The sequence below is a fragment of the Agelaius phoeniceus genome, chromosome Z (genome assembly GCF_051311805.1).
Source record: "Agelaius phoeniceus isolate bAgePho1 chromosome Z, bAgePho1.hap1, whole genome shotgun sequence".
NCBI lineage: Eukaryota > Metazoa > Chordata > Aves > Passeriformes > Icteridae > Agelaius > Agelaius phoeniceus.
In genome coordinates, this window is record NC_135303.1 from 8,020,302 (window position 1) to 8,036,744 (window position 16,443).

A 16,443-nucleotide genomic window follows, 5' to 3' on the forward strand; every position below is an offset into this window, starting at 1 on the left:
ATGGGGAGTAGTTGAGGTGGGTGGGTGGGTGTTTGCATTTTGATTTTTTCCTTTCATTACTACTTTTATTGCCTGCTTTCTTTTATCTTTTTTTCAATAGCAAAATTGGTTTTCCTTTATTTCTCTTACAAAGCATTCATATTCTGTAATAGCCTTTCCTTTCAACCATAACCACTTCCAATCGGTGCATTTCCTTAGTTTGTAAAATGCCCTTTGTCCTCAAAAGTTTATATTCAGCCTTGTCTTTCACCCCAAGCAGCTCGTACACCTCCTGCTCATCCTGGTCCTGGTGCTGGTGCTGCTGCTGGTGCTGCTCCTGCTCCTGCACCAGCTCCTGCTCCTGCTCCTGCACCAGCTCCTGCAGGTAAGTTGTTTTTTCAGGCAATTCTAGTCACTGGGATGTGGATTCCAAGCTAGCATCTCTCTTCAAGCTGCACAGCTTCTGTAGGCCAATACAGCGATGCTTCATTGTAAACATAATGGAGCAATACAACTAGTGCAAACAGAAATGTTATGATACTTTTTAGAGAAGAGGAAGGGGACTGTGGAAGCTAACACGGGGTTTAAAATTATTATTGGAAAGATTTTCCATTGGTGTCTAGGTTCTTGTGGGTTTGTTTGGATTTTAGTTTGTGTTTGGATGCTTGGTTTGTGGACTTTGTTGGTTTTGGGTAGTGGTTGATGGAGGTGGGTGGGTGTTTGATTTTGTATTCTTTCCTTTCATTGCTTCGTTTAAATACTTTGTTTTAAATAACAAAATTCTTTTGGCATTATTTCTGTTCAAAACCATTCATATTTTTAACCACCGTTCATTTCAACCATAACCATATCCAATCTGTGCATTGCCTTGGTCCTTAAATCTTACTTTTCCTCAAGAGATAATATTTAGATTCGTGTTTCACCCCTAGCAGCTCCTAGACCTCCAGCTCCTGCTCCAGTTCCTGCTCCTGCTCCTGCTCCTGGTCCTGGCCCTGGTCCTGGTCCTGCTGGTAAGTCCCTTCTTCAAGAGAGCAGTCACTCTAGTCACTGGGATGTGGGCTCCTAGCCAGCATCTCCCTTCATGCCGCACAGCTTCTGTAGGCAAATACAGCAACGCTTTAGTGTAACGATAAGGGAGCAATTCACCTAGCGCAAAGAGAAACGTTCTGAGACGTTCTTCAGACAAGAAAGCGGTGGTGTAACTAACACAGGGATTAACATTTTTGTCCGACTGTAGAAGCAGTTTGTTTCCTTGATTAAAAAACACACCCTAGAAATTATAAGGACGAGGGGTAAAATACGTCTGTGAGAATATGTGGAACTTCAAACAACGTCTGATTACAATACTTCCTAGGGCAAGATACTTGTGCTAATGTCCTTTGTCTATTAAGGATAAATATAGAATATTTCTATGCCATGTGTTTCAAATAAGCAATTAAGACAAGGAGCAAACAGTTGTAAGTACTTCAAATACTTACTCTTGTCAGAGCTATTTAACAGCAAACCTAGATTCTCTCCTGATTTGTTTCTATTCTTTTTTTTTTTTATTCCAGCATTCTGGGGACGTCCAAGGTTCAGAACCTATACTCTGTCGGAAACCGACTCAGGCTACAGTAGCATGACACCCGACAGAACCTATACTGTGTCTGGGAGCGACTCTGTCTTCACTTCGTCACCCAGCAGATCCTATACTTTATCTGGAACCGACTCAGGCCTCCTTAGTATGACACCCGGCAGAACCTATTCTGTGTCTGGAAGCGGCTCAGCCTTCAGTACGTCACCCAGCAGATACTATACTGCGTCTGAAGGCGACTCACCCAGCAGATACTATACTGCAAGTGAAGGCGACTCACCCAGCAGATACTATACTGCATCTGAAGGCCACTCACCAAGCAGATACTATACTGCGTCTGGAAGCAACGTATTTGCCGGTGTGTCATCCTACAGAACTTTTACTGTGGTTGGAACCTACATTGCCTTTCCTTCCAACTAGAACCATTTCCATTCCATACATCTCCTTGCTTTTTCAAATTTACCATCTCTGAAGTAAATTCTCTTTCTCTGAACAGACTCCATAGGGCCTCCCCAAGGAGCCAGTACACCTCGTGGTGCTATTCCTGCTGTTGTTGGTAAGTCTGCTTGTGAAAAATTGATAGCCATTTGGATGTGGGTTGAGAGCCCACATCCATGGGGAGTAGTTGAGGTGGGTGGGTGGGTGTTTGCATTTTGATTTTTTTCCTTTCATTACTACTTTTATTGCCTGCTTTCTTTTATCTTTTTTTCAATAGCAAAATTGGTTTTCCTTTATTTCTCTTACAAAGCATTCATATTCTGTAATAGCCTTTCCTTTCAACCATAACCACTTCCAATCGGTGCATTTCCTTAGTTTGTAAAATGCCCTTTGTCCTCAAAAGTTTATATTCAGCCTCGTCTTTCACCCCAAGCAGCTCGTACACCTCCTGCTCATCCTGGTCCTGGTGCTGCTGCTGCTGCTGGTGCTGCTCCTGCTCCTGCACCAGCTCCTGCTCCTGCTCCTGCACCAGCTCCTGCAGGTAAGTTGTTTTTTCAGGCAATTCTAGTCACTGGGATGTGGATTCCAAGCTAGCATCTCTCTTCAAGCTGCACAGCTTCCGTAGGCCAATACAGCGATGCTTCATTGTAAACATAATGGAGCAATACAACTAGTGCAAACAGAAATGTTATGATACTTTTTAGAGAAGAGGAAGGGGACTGTGGAAGCTAACACGGGGTTTAAAATTATTATTGGAAAGATTTTCCATTGGTGTCTAGGTTCTTGTGGGTTTGTTTGGATTTTAGTTTGTGTTTGGATGCTTGGTTTGTGGACTTTGTTGGTTTTGGGTAGTGGTTGATGGAGGTGGGTGGGTGTTTGATTTTGTATTCTTTCCTTTCATTGCTTCGTTTAAATACTTTGTTTTAAATAACAAAATTCTTTTGGCATTATTTCTGTTCAAAACCATTCATATTTTTAACCACCGTTCATTTCAACCATAACCATATCCAATCTGTGCATTGCCTTGGTCCTTAAATCTTACTTTTCCTCAAGAGATAATATTTAGATTCGTGTTTCACCCCTAGCAGCTCCTAGACCTCCAGCTCCTGCTCCAGTTCCTGCTCCTGCTCCTGCTCCTGGTCCTGGCCCTGGTCCTGGTCCTGCTGGTAAGTCCCTTCTTCAAGAGAGCAGTCACTCTAGTCACTGGGATGTGGGCTCCTAGCCAGCATCTCCCTTCATGCCGCACAGCTTCTGTAGGCAAATACAGCAACGCTTTAGTGTAACGATAAGGGAGCAATTCACCTAGCGCAAAGAGAAACGTTCTGAGACGTTCTTCAGACAAGAAAGCGGTGGTGTAACTAACACAGGGATTAACATTTTTGTCCGACTGTAGAAGCAGTTTGTTTCCTTGATTAAAAAACACACCCTAGAAATTATAAGGACGAGGGGTAAAATACGTCTGTGAGAATATGTGGAACTTCAAACAACGTCTGATTACAATACTTCCTAGGGCAAGATACTTGTGCTAATGTCCTTTGTCTATTAAGGATAAATATAGAATATTTCTATGCCATGTGTTTCAAATAAGCAATTAAGACAAGGAGCAAACAGTTGTAAGTACTTCAAATACTTACTCTTGTCAGAGCTATTTAACAGCAAACCTAGATTCTCTCCTGATTTGTTTCTATTCTTTTTTTTTTTTATTCCAGCATTCTGGGGACGTCCAAGGTTCAGAACCTATACTCTGTCGGAAACCGACTCAGGCTACAGTAGCATGACACCCGACAGAACCTATACTGTGTCTGGGAGCGACTCTGTCTTCACTTCGTCACCCAGCAGATCCTATACTTTATCTGGAACCGACTCAGGCCTCCTTAGTATGACACCCGGCAGAACCTATTCTGTGTCTGGAAGCGGCTCAGCCTTCAGTACGTCACCCAGCAGATACTATACTGCGTCTGAAGGCGACTCACCCAGCAGATACTATACTGCAAGTGAAGGCGACTCACCCAGCAGATACTATACTGCATCTGAAGGCCACTCACCAAGCAGATACTATACTGCGTCTGGAAGCAACGTATTTGCCGGTGTGTCATCCTACAGAACTTTTACTGTGGTTGGAACCTACATTGCCTTTCCTTCCAACTAGAACCATTTCCATTCCATACATCTCCTTGCTTTTTCAAATTTACCATCTCTGAAGTAAATTCTCTTTCTCTGAACAGACTCCATAGGGCCTCCCCAAGGAGCCAGTACACCTCGTGGTGCTATTCCTGCTGTTGTTGGTAAGTCTGCTTGTGAAAAATTGATAGCCATTTGGATGTGGGTTGAGAGCCCACATCCATGGGGAGTAGTTGAGGTGGGTGGGTGGGTGTTTGCATTTTGATTTTTTTCCTTTCATTACTACTTTTATTGCCTGCTTTCTTTTATCTTTTTTTCAATAGCAAAATTGGTTTTCCTTTATTTCTCTTACAAAGCATTCATATTCTGTAATAGCCTTTCCTTTCAACCATAACCACTTCCAATCGGTGCATTTCCTTAGTTTGTAAAATGCCCTTTGTCCTCAAAAGTTTATATTCAGCCTCGTCTTTCACCCCAAGCAGCTCGTACACCTCCTGCTCATCCTGGTCCTGGTGCTGCTGCTGCTGCTGGTGCTGCTCCTGCTCCTGCACCAGCTCCTGCTCCTGCTCCTGCACCAGCTCCTGCAGGTAAGTTGTTTTTTCAGGCAATTCTAGTCACTGGGATGTGGATTCCAAGCTAGCATCTCTCTTCAAGCTGCACAGCTTCCGTAGGCCAATACAGCGATGCTTCATTGTAAACATAATGGAGCAATACAACTAGTGCAAACAGAAATGTTATGATACTTTTTAGAGAAGAGGAAGGGGACTGTGGAAGCTAACACGGGGTTTAAAATTATTATTGGAAAGATTTTCCATTGGTGTCTAGGTTCTTGTGGGTTTGTTTGGATTTTAGTTTGTGTTTGGATGCTTGGTTTGTGGACTTTGTTGGTTTTGGGTAGTGGTTGATGGAGGTGGGTGGGTGTTTGATTTTGTATTCTTTCCTTTCATTGCTTCGTTTAAATACTTTGTTTTAAATAACAAAATTCTTTTGGCATTATTTCTGTTCAAAACCATTCATATTTTTAACCACCGTTCATTTCAACCATAACCATATCCAATCTGTGCATTGCCTTGGTCCTTAAATCTTACTTTTCCTCAAGAGATAATATTTAGATTCGTGTTTCACCCCTAGCAGCTCCTAGACCTCCAGCTCCTGCTCCAGTTCCTGCTCCTGCTCCTGCTCCTGGTCCTGGCCCTGGTCCTGGTCCTGCTGGTAAGTCCCTTCTTCAAGAGAGCAGTCACTCTAGTCACTGGGATGTGGGCTCCTAGCCAGCATCTCCCTTCATGCCGCACAGCTTCTGTAGGCAAATACAGCAACGCTTTAGTGTAACGATAAGGGAGCAATTCACCTAGCGCAAAGAGAAACGTTCTGAGACGTTCTTCAGACAAGAAAGCGGTGGTGTAACTAACACAGGGATTAACATTTTTGTCCGACTGTAGAAGCAGTTTGTTTCCTTGATTAAAAAACACACCCTAGAAATTATAAGGACGAGGGGTAAAATACGTCTGTGAGAATATGTGGAACTTCAAACAACGTCTGATTACAATACTTCCTAGGGCAAGATACTTGTGCTAATGTCCTTTGTCTATTAAGGATAAATATAGAATATTTCTATGCCATGTGTTTCAAATAAGCAATTAAGACAAGGAGCAAACAGTTGTAAGTACTTCAAATACTTACTCTTGTCAGAGCTATTTAACAGCAAACCTAGATTCTCTCCTGATTTGTTTCTATTCTTTTTTTTTTTTATTCCAGCATTCTGGGGACGTCCAAGGTTCAGAACCTATACTCTGTCGGAAACCGACTCAGGCTACAGTAGCATGACACCCGACAGAACCTATACTGTGTCTGGGAGCGACTCTGTCTTCACTTCGTCACCCAGCAGATCCTATACTTTATCTGGAACCGACTCAGGCCTCCTTAGTATGACACCCGGCAGAACCTATTCTGTGTCTGGAAGCGGCTCAGCCTTCAGTACGTCACCCAGCAGATACTATACTGCGTCTGAAGGCGACTCACCCAGCAGATACTATACTGCAAGTGAAGGCGACTCACCCAGCAGATACTATACTGCATCTGAAGGCCACTCACCAAGCAGATACTATACTGCGTCTGGAAGCAACGTATTTGCCGGTGTGTCATCCTACAGAACTTTTACTGTGGTTGGAACCTACATTGCCTTTCCTTCCAACTAGAACCATTTCCATTCCATACATCTCCTTGCTTTTTCAAATTTACCATCTCTGAAGTAAATTCTCTTTCTCTGAACAGACTCCATAGGGCCTCCCCAAGGAGCCAGTACACCTCGTGGTGCTATTCCTGCTGTTGTTGGTAAGTCTGCTTGTGAAAAATTGATAGCCATTTGGATGTGGGTTGAGAGCCCACATCCATGGGGAGTAGTTGAGGTGGGTGGGTGGGTGTTTGCATTTTGATTTTTTTCCTTTCATTACTACTTTTATTGCCTGCTTTCTTTTATCTTTTTTTCAATAGCAAAATTGGTTTTCCTTTATTTCTCTTACAAAGCATTCATATTCTGTAATAGCCTTTCCTTTCAACCATAACCACTTCCAATCGGTGCATTTCCTTAGTTTGTAAAATGCCCTTTGTCCTCAAAAGTTTATATTCAGCCTCGTCTTTCACCCCAAGCAGCTCGTACACCTCCTGCTCATCCTGGTCCTGGTGCTGCTGCTGCTGCTGGTGCTGCTCCTGCTCCTGCACCAGCTCCTGCTCCTGCTCCTGCACCAGCTCCTGCAGGTAAGTTGTTTTTTCAGGCAATTCTAGTCACTGGGATGTGGATTCCAAGCTAGCATCTCTCTTCAAGCTGCACAGCTTCCGTAGGCCAATACAGCGATGCTTCATTGTAAACATAATGGAGCAATACAACTAGTGCAAACAGAAATGTTATGATACTTTTTAGAGAAGAGGAAGGGGACTGTGGAAGCTAACACGGGGTTTAAAATTATTATTGGAAAGATTTTCCATTGGTGTCTAGGTTCTTGTGGGTTTGTTTGGATTTTAGTTTGTGTTTGGATGCTTGGTTTGTGGACTTTGTTGGTTTTGGGTAGTGGTTGATGGAGGTGGGTGGGTGTTTGATTTTGTATTCTTTCCTTTCATTGCTTCGTTTAAATACTTTGTTTTAAATAACAAAATTCTTTTGGCATTATTTCTGTTCAAAACCATTCATATTTTTAACCACCGTTCATTTCAACCATAACCATATCCAATCTGTGCATTGCCTTGGTCCTTAAATCTTACTTTTCCTCAAGAGATAATATTTAGATTCGTGTTTCACCCCTAGCAGCTCCTAGACCTCCAGCTCCTGCTCCAGTTCCTGCTCCTGCTCCTGCTCCTGGTCCTGGCCCTGGTCCTGGTCCTGCTGGTAAGTCCCTTCTTCAAGAGAGCAGTCACTCTAGTCACTGGGATGTGGGCTCCTAGCCAGCATCTCCCTTCATGCCGCACAGCTTCTGTAGGCAAATACAGCAACGCTTTAGTGTAACGATAAGGGAGCAATTCACCTAGCGCAAAGAGAAACGTTCTGAGACGTTCTTCAGACAAGAAAGCGGTGGTGTAACTAACACAGGGATTAACATTTTTGTCCGACTGTAGAAGCAGTTTGTTTCCTTGATTAAAAAACACACCCTAGAAATTATAAGGACGAGGGGTAAAATACGTCTGTGAGAATATGTGGAACTTCAAACAACGTCTGATTACAATACTTCCTAGGGCAAGATACTTGTGCTAATGTCCTTTGTCTATTAAGGATAAATATAGAATATTTCTATGCCATGTGTTTCAAATAAGCAATTAAGACAAGGAGCAAACAGTTGTAAGTACTTCAAATACTTACTCTTGTCAGAGCTATTTAACAGCAAACCTAGATTCTCTCCTGATTTGTTTCTATTCTTTTTTTTTTTTATTCCAGCATTCTGGGGACGTCCAAGGTTCAGAACCTATACTCTGTCGGAAACCGACTCAGGCTACAGTAGCATGACACCCGACAGAACCTATACTGTGTCTGGGAGCGACTCTGTCTTCACTTCGTCACCCAGCAGATCCTATACTTTATCTGGAACCGACTCAGGCCTCCTTAGTATGACACCCGGCAGAACCTATTCTGTGTCTGGAAGCGGCTCAGCCTTCAGTACGTCACCCAGCAGATACTATACTGCGTCTGAAGGCGACTCACCCAGCAGATACTATACTGCAAGTGAAGGCGACTCACCCAGCAGATACTATACTGCATCTGAAGGCCACTCACCAAGCAGATACTATACTGCGTCTGGAAGCAACGTATTTGCCGGTGTGTCATCCTACAGAACTTTTACTGTGGTTGGAACCTACATTGCCTTTCCTTCCAACTAGAACCATTTCCATTCCATACATCTCCTTGCTTTTTCAAATTTACCATCTCTGAAGTAAATTCTCTTTCTCTGAACAGACTCCATAGGGCCTCCCCAAGGAGCCAGTACACCTCGTGGTGCTATTCCTGCTGTTGTTGGTAAGTCTGCTTGTGAAAAATTGATAGCCATTTGGATGTGGGTTGAGAGCCCACATCCATGGGGAGTAGTTGAGGTGGGTGGGTGGGTGTTTGCATTTTGATTTTTTTCCTTTCATTACTACTTTTATTGCCTGCTTTCTTTTATCTTTTTTTCAATAGCAAAATTGGTTTTCCTTTATTTCTCTTACAAAGCATTCATATTCTGTAATAGCCTTTCCTTTCAACCATAACCACTTCCAATCGGTGCATTTCCTTAGTTTGTAAAATGCCCTTTGTCCTCAAAAGTTTATATTCAGCCTCGTCTTTCACCCCAAGCAGCTCGTACACCTCCTGCTCATCCTGGTCCTGGTGCTGGTGCTGCTGCTGGTGCTGCTCCTGCTCCTGCACCAGCTCCTGCTCCTGCTCCTGCACCAGCTCCTGCAGGTAAGTTGTTTTTTCAGGCAATTCTAGTCACTGGGATGTGGATTCCAAGCTAGCATCTCTCTTCAAGCTGCACAGCTTCCGTAGGCCAATACAGCGATGCTTCATTGTAAACATAATGGAGCAATACAACTAGTGCAAACAGAAATGTTATGATACTTTTTAGAGAAGAGGAAGGGGACTGTGGAAGCTAACACGGGGTTTAAAATTATTATTGGAAAGATTTTCCATTGGTGTCTAGGTTCTTGTGGGTTTGTTTGGATTTTAGTTTGTGTTTGGATGCTTGGTTTGTGGACTTTGTTGGTTTTGGGTAGTGGGTGTTTGATGGAGGTGGGTGGGTGTTTGATTTTGTATTTTTTCCTTTCATTGCTTCGTTTAAATACTTTGTTTTAAATAACAAAATTCTTTTGGCATTATTTCTGTTCAAAACCATTCATATTTTTAACCACCGTTCATTTCAACCATAACCATATCCAATCTGTGCATTGCCTTGGTCCTTAAATCTTACTTTTCCTCAAGAGATAATATTTAGATTCGTGTTTCACCCCTAGCAGCTCCTAGACCTCCAGCTCCTGCTCCAGTTCCTGCTCCTGCTCCTGCTCCTGGTCCTGGCCCTGGTCCTGGTCCTGCTGGTAAGTCCCTTCTTCAAGAGAGCAGTCACTCTAGTCACTGGGATGTGGGCTCCTAGCCAGCATCTCCCTTCATGCCGCACAGCTTCTGTAGGCAAATACAGCAACGCTTTAGTGTAACGATAAGGGAGCAATTCACCTAGCGCAAAGAGAAACGTTCTGAGACGTTCTTCAGACAAGAAAGCGGTGGTGTAACTAACACAGGGATTAACATTTTTGTCCGACTGTAGAAGCAGTTTGTTTCCTTGATTAAAAAACACACCCTAGAAATTATAAGGACGAGGGGTAAAATACGTCTGTGAGAATATGTGGAACTTCAAACAACGTCTGATTACAATACTTCCTAGGGCAAGATACTTGTGCTAATGTCCTTTGTCTATTAAGGATAAATATAGAATATTTCTATGCCATGTGTTTCAAATAAGCAATTAAGACAAGGAGCAAACAGTTGTAAGTACTTCAAATACTTACTCTTGTCAGAGCTATTTAACAGCAAACCTAGATTCTCTCCTGATTTGTTTCTATTCTTTTTTTTTTTTATTCCAGCATTCTGGGGACGTCCAAGGTTCAGAACCTATACTCTGTCGGAAACCGACTCAGGCTACAGTAGCATGACACCCGACAGAACCTATACTGTGTCTGGGAGCGACTCTGTCTTCACTTCGTCACCCAGCAGATCCTATACTTTATCTGGAACCGACTCAGGCCTCCTTAGTATGACACCCGGCAGAACCTATTCTGTGTCTGGAAGCGGCTCAGCCTTCAGTACGTCACCCAGCAGATACTATACTGCGTCTGAAGGCGACTCACCCAGCAGATACTATACTGCAAGTGAAGGCGACTCACCCAGCAGATACTATACTGCATCTGAAGGCCACTCACCAAGCAGATACTATACTGCGTCTGGAAGCAACGTATTTGCCGGTGTGTCATCCTACAGAACTTTTACTGTGGTTGGAACCTACATTGCCTTTCCTTCCAACTAGAACCATTTCCATTCCATACATCTCCTTGCTTTTTCAAATTTACCATCTCTGAAGTAAATTCTCTTTCTCTGAACAGACTCCATAGGGCCTCCCCAAGGAGCCAGTACACCTCGTGGTGCTATTCCTGCTGTTGTTGGTAAGTCTGCTTGTGAAAAATTGATAGCCATTTGGATGTGGGTTGAGAGCCCACATCCATGGGGAGTAGTTGAGGTGGGTGGGTGGGTGTTTGCATTTTGATTTTTTTCCTTTCATTACTACTTTTATTGCCTGCTTTCTTTTATCTTTTTTTCAATAGCAAAATTGGTTTTCCTTTATTTCTCTTACAAAGCATTCATATTCTGTAATAGCCTTTCCTTTCAACCATAACCACTTCCAATCGGTGCATTTCCTTAGTTTGTAAAATGCCCTTTGTCCTCAAAAGTTTATATTCAGCCTCGTCTTTCACCCCAAGCAGCTCGTACACCTCCTGCTCATCCTGGTCCTGGTGCTGGTGCTGCTGCTGGTGCTGCTCCTGCTCCTGCACCAGCTCCTGCTCCTGCTCCTGCACCAGCTCCTGCAGGTAAGTTGTTTTTTCAGGCAATTCTAGTCACTGGGATGTGGATTCCAAGCTAGCATCTCTCTTCAAGCTGCACAGCTTCCGTAGGCCAATACAGCGATGCTTCATTGTAAACATAATGGAGCAATACAACTAGTGCAAACAGAAATGTTATGATACTTTTTAGAGAAGAGGAAGGGGACTGTGGAAGCTAACACGGGGTTTAAAATTATTATTGGAAAGATTTTCCATTGGTGTCTAGGTTCTTGTGGGTTTGTTTGGATTTTAGTTTGTGTTTGGATGCTTGGTTTGTGGACTTTGTTGGTTTTGGGTAGTGGGTGTTTGATGGAGGTGGGTGGGTGTTTGATTTTGTATTTTTTCCTTTCATTGCTTCGTTTAAATACTTTGTTTTAAATAACAAAATTCTTTTGGCATTATTTCTGTTCAAAACCATTCATATTTTTAACCACCGTTCATTTCAACCATAACCATATCCAATCTGTGCATTGCCTTGGTCCTTAAATCTTACTTTTCCTCAAGAGATAATATTTAGATTCGTGTTTCACCCCTAGCAGCTCCTAGACCTCCAGCTCCTGCTCCAGTTCCTGCTCCTGCTCCTGCTCCTGGTCCTGGCCCTGGTCCTGGTCCTGCTGGTAAGTCCCTTCTTCAAGAGAGCAGTCACTCTAGTCACTGGGATGTGGGCTCCTAGCCAGCATCTCCCTTCATGCCGCACAGCTTCTGTAGGCAAATACAGCAACGCTTTAGTGTAACGATAAGGGAGCAATTCACCTAGCGCAAAGAGAAACGTTCTGAGACGTTCTTCAGACAAGAAAGCGGTGGTGTAACTAACACAGGGATTAACATTTTTGTCCGACTGTAGAAGCAGTTTGTTTCCTTGATTAAAAAACACACCCTAGAAATTATAAGGACGAGGGGTAAAATACGTCTGTGAGAATATGTGGAACTTCAAACAACGTCTGATTACAATACTTCCTAGGGCAAGATACTTGTGCTAATGTCCTTTGTCTATTAAGGATAAATATAGAATATTTCTATGCCATGTGTTTCAAATAAGCAATTAAGACAAGGAGCAAACAGTTGTAAGTACTTCAAATACTTACTCTTGTCAGAGCTATTTAACAGCAAACCTAGATTCTCTCCTGATTTGTTTCTATTCTTTTTTTTTTTTATTCCAGCATTCTGGGGACGTCCAAGGTTCAGAACCTATACTCTGTCGGAAACCGACTCAGGCTACAGTAGCATGACACCCGACAGAACCTATACTGTGTCTGGGAGCGACTCTGTCTTCACTTCGTCACCCAGCAGATCCTATACTTTATCTGGAACCGACTCAGGCCTCCTTAGTATGACACCCGGCAGAACCTATTCTGTGTCTGGAAGCGGCTCAGCCTTCAGTACGTCACCCAGCAGATACTATACTGCGTCTGAAGGCGACTCACCCAGCAGATACTATACTGCAAGTGAAGGCGACTCACCCAGCAGACACTATACTGCGTCTGGAAGCAACGTATTTGCCGGTGTGTCATCCTACAGAACTTTTACTGTGGTTGGAACCTACGTTGCCTTTCCTTCCAACTAGAACCATTTCCATTCCATACATCTCCTTGCTTTTTCAAATTTACCATCTCTGAAGTAAATTCTCTTTCTCTGGACAGACTCCCCACAATGTCCCCAAGGACCCATTTCACATAATGATCTTACTCCGTCTATTGATTATAAGTCTGCTGAATAATTTATCATCATTTGGATTTGGGTGCAGAGCCCACCTCAATGTGGTGTGATTTAGGTGGATGTGTCTGTGTTTGCATTTTGATTTTTTTATTACTTCTTTTAATTGCATGCTTCTTTCATTCTGTTGTTTTTTTTAATAGCAAAATTGGTGTTCCTTTTTTTCGCTTTTGAATCTATCGTATTCTGCAATCGGCTTTTTTTTTTAACCATAACCATTTCCAATGGGTGCATTTCTTTGCTTTGTTAATCCTATTTTTCCTCAAGAGATAATATTGAGCCTGATGTTTCACCCCAAGCAGCTCCTACACCTCCTGTTTGTCCTGCTCCTGCTCCTTCTTTTAAGTCACTTTTGCAAGCAATTTTCGTCACTGGGATGTGAGTTCCTAGGCAGCATCTCCCTTCATGCTGCACAGCTTCTGCAGGCCAATCCTGCAACACTTAATTATAAACACAATGGAGCATGAAACCTAATGCAAACAGAAATGGTGTAATACTTTTTAAAGATGAGAAAGATGATGTTGGAGGCTAACCCAGGGATTAAACGTAACGCTGGAGGATTTTTTTTTCCTATGGGTCCTTTATATGCCTAGATAATTTTTTTTATTAGTCTGGGTTTAGCTGCTTGGTTGGTTGGATTCTTTTTGGTTTTTCACAGTGGTCCTTGTGGGTGGGCGGTGTTTTATTTTTGACTTTTTTCTTTTATGACTCTTTTGAACTGCATTTTTTTGAACCAAATCCTTTTTCCTTTCTTTCTGTTAGAAATCATTAACATTTTTGTAACAGCCTTTCAACCATAAGCATTTCAGTTCTGACTATTTCCTGGTTCTTTCAACCTTACTTTTACTCAACAGGTAATTTTCAGCCTCCAATTTCATCCCAAGCAGCCAGTACACCTGCTGCTCCTACTTCTCCTGATGGTAAGTCTGCTTTTCAAGAAATGATAGTTTCTTGGATGTGGGTTTCTAGGCAGCATCTCCCTTCATGCTGAACAGATCCTGTAGGTAAATACAACAATCCTTGATTTTAAACACAATGGAGCAGTAAAATGAGTGCTAACAGAAATGGGAGATTTTTTAAAGGAGACAATGGGGATGGTGAAACCTAACACAGGGATGAAAATTACTTCTGTCATTTTCCTTTTGGCTCTCGACTGCATGCCAAATTTTTTCAGTTTTCAGTTTGGATTTGGTTGATTGGTTGGGTTCTTTGGTTTTGGGGAGTGGTTCCGCTGGGTGCTTTGGTGTTGGGTTTTAATTTTTTTCTTTTTTAAAATTATCTCGGCTTTCAACTTTTTTTTTTTACTGAAGGCATTTATTTTCTTGATGTGATAAATCATTGTAATAGCCTGCCCTTGCAAACATAACCATTTCAGTTCCATGCATGTCCATATTTTTAAAATGCACCTTCCCTGAAGTACATTTCCTTGCTCTACACAGAATCATTGCAGCTTGTCTTCATACCCCAAGGACCCATTTCACCTCGTACTCCTGATCCTGATGGTAAGTCTGCTTGTCAAGAAATTATAGTCATTTAGATGTAGGTTCTTTGCCAGCATCTTCCTTTATGCTGCACAACTTCTGCAGACAAATACAACAATACTTGATTGCAAACATCATGGAGCAATAACACTATTGCAGACATTTTGAAAGAGCCATTTCTTGCAACGATAACCATTTCAATTCTGTACATTTCCTTGCTTTTAAAAATCTACCTCCTCTGAAGTAATTTTATTTTCTCTGAACAGCCTCTTTTCAGTTTCCTGTTTCAGCCCAAGCTGCTCGTACACCTCCTGCACCAGCACAAGCTCATGATGGTAAGTCTGCTTGTCAAACACTTGTAGTCCCTGGGCTGTGGCTTCCTAGCCAGCCTCTCCCTTCATGCTGCACAGCTTCTGCAGGCAAATACAACAATCCTTAATTGGAAACATCATGGAGCATTAAAACTCTTGCTAACAGAAATATTCTGAGACATTTCTCAGAAGAGAAAGGGGTGGTGAAAGCTAACACAGGCATTAAAATTACTACCGTGGTTCCTCCTATTGGTGCCCAATTGCTTGCCTATTTTTGGTTTGGGGTTTTTTTTCCCAGTTGTTTGCTTGTTACGATTTTTTTGCTTTTGCAGAGGGTGGTGGGTGGGTGGTTTTTTGACTTTTTAAATTTCTTTTCTTATTTTCTCTTCTTTTTTTTGCCAAATGCTTCTTCCTTTCATTCTATTATATACCAATAACATGTTTTAATCATCTTCTCTTGCAAACACCACCATTTCAGTTCTGTCCATTTCCTTGCTTTTAAAAATTTACCTTCTCTGAAGTAAATTTATTCTCCCTGAACAGATAGATTTCAGGTGAGCTTTGGACCCAGAGCACCCCGTACACCTGCTACTTCTGGTCCTGCTGGTAAGTCTTCTTTTTGAATTTTTTCTTTTCTAACTTATTTTATTGCTTTCTTGCTTTCTTGCCTTCTTGCTTTCTTGCTTGCTTTCTTGCTTTCTTTTTAAGAGCCAAGGGCTTTTTCCTTTCTTTCTCTTATAAACCATTACCATGCAGAATAAGTTTGTTTCCTTGAATAAAAAACATAGCTTTGGAGTGAATATGATGAGAGGTAAATGATGTCTTGAAGTGAGTACTTGTAGCACTTGATTTAAAGTGCTATACCACCAATTTATGGGGCAGGATACTTGTGCTAATGTCCTTTGGCCATTAAATCTTTCTATCTAATCATCAGGTGCCATGTGTTTCAAAGAAGCATTTAAGGAGCAAAGATTTATAAGTACTTCACATACGTGCCCTTGTAGGCAGCATTTGACAGCAACCATAGATTCTCTCTTGATTTCTTTTTTATCCTTTTGTTAACCCCAGCACAGCGGAGAGTGCCTGGACACAGAGTCCATACTGTGTCTGACACCAACGTACCTCCCGTTGTGCTACCGGCCAGACCCTACAGCGCATCTGATACCAACATTGCCTCCGCTGCGATGCCACAAAGAACAGGTTTTGTGTCAGCAATGGAACCATCCTTTAGTTTCAGACCACACAGAACCAGTTCTTTGCCTTCAGTAGCTCCTTTCAGCCAGGATGTGTTACCACGCACTAGAAGAAATAAGGACATTTAATTATCAGATATGAGACAGTTCTTCATTGAAATATTAGCTTCTCCTCAGAAGGAAATACTCCAGCAGTACAAGAAGATCTAAATAAAGTACACTCTTCCCTACCTTTGTATTGTAGTTCATTGTATATATTGGTTTGTAATTTCATATTTTTAGGAAAATGTCATTCATATCTCCACATTTCTGTGTTTCTAATTCAAAAGCACTTCTTTGTACAACTCTTTTTATTGCCGTTTTTCATTTTGATGTAGTATATTTTAAAATGTTAGAAAACAACACCTTTTGGGTACTTTTCCCCATTCCTAAAGAAAAAATCAATCAGAAGCCATTTTAGTCTCTGTCTCTCAAAGTTGTTTCATCCCTGTCTATTCTAAACCAGGATTTCAATACTTTAATAGGATTGG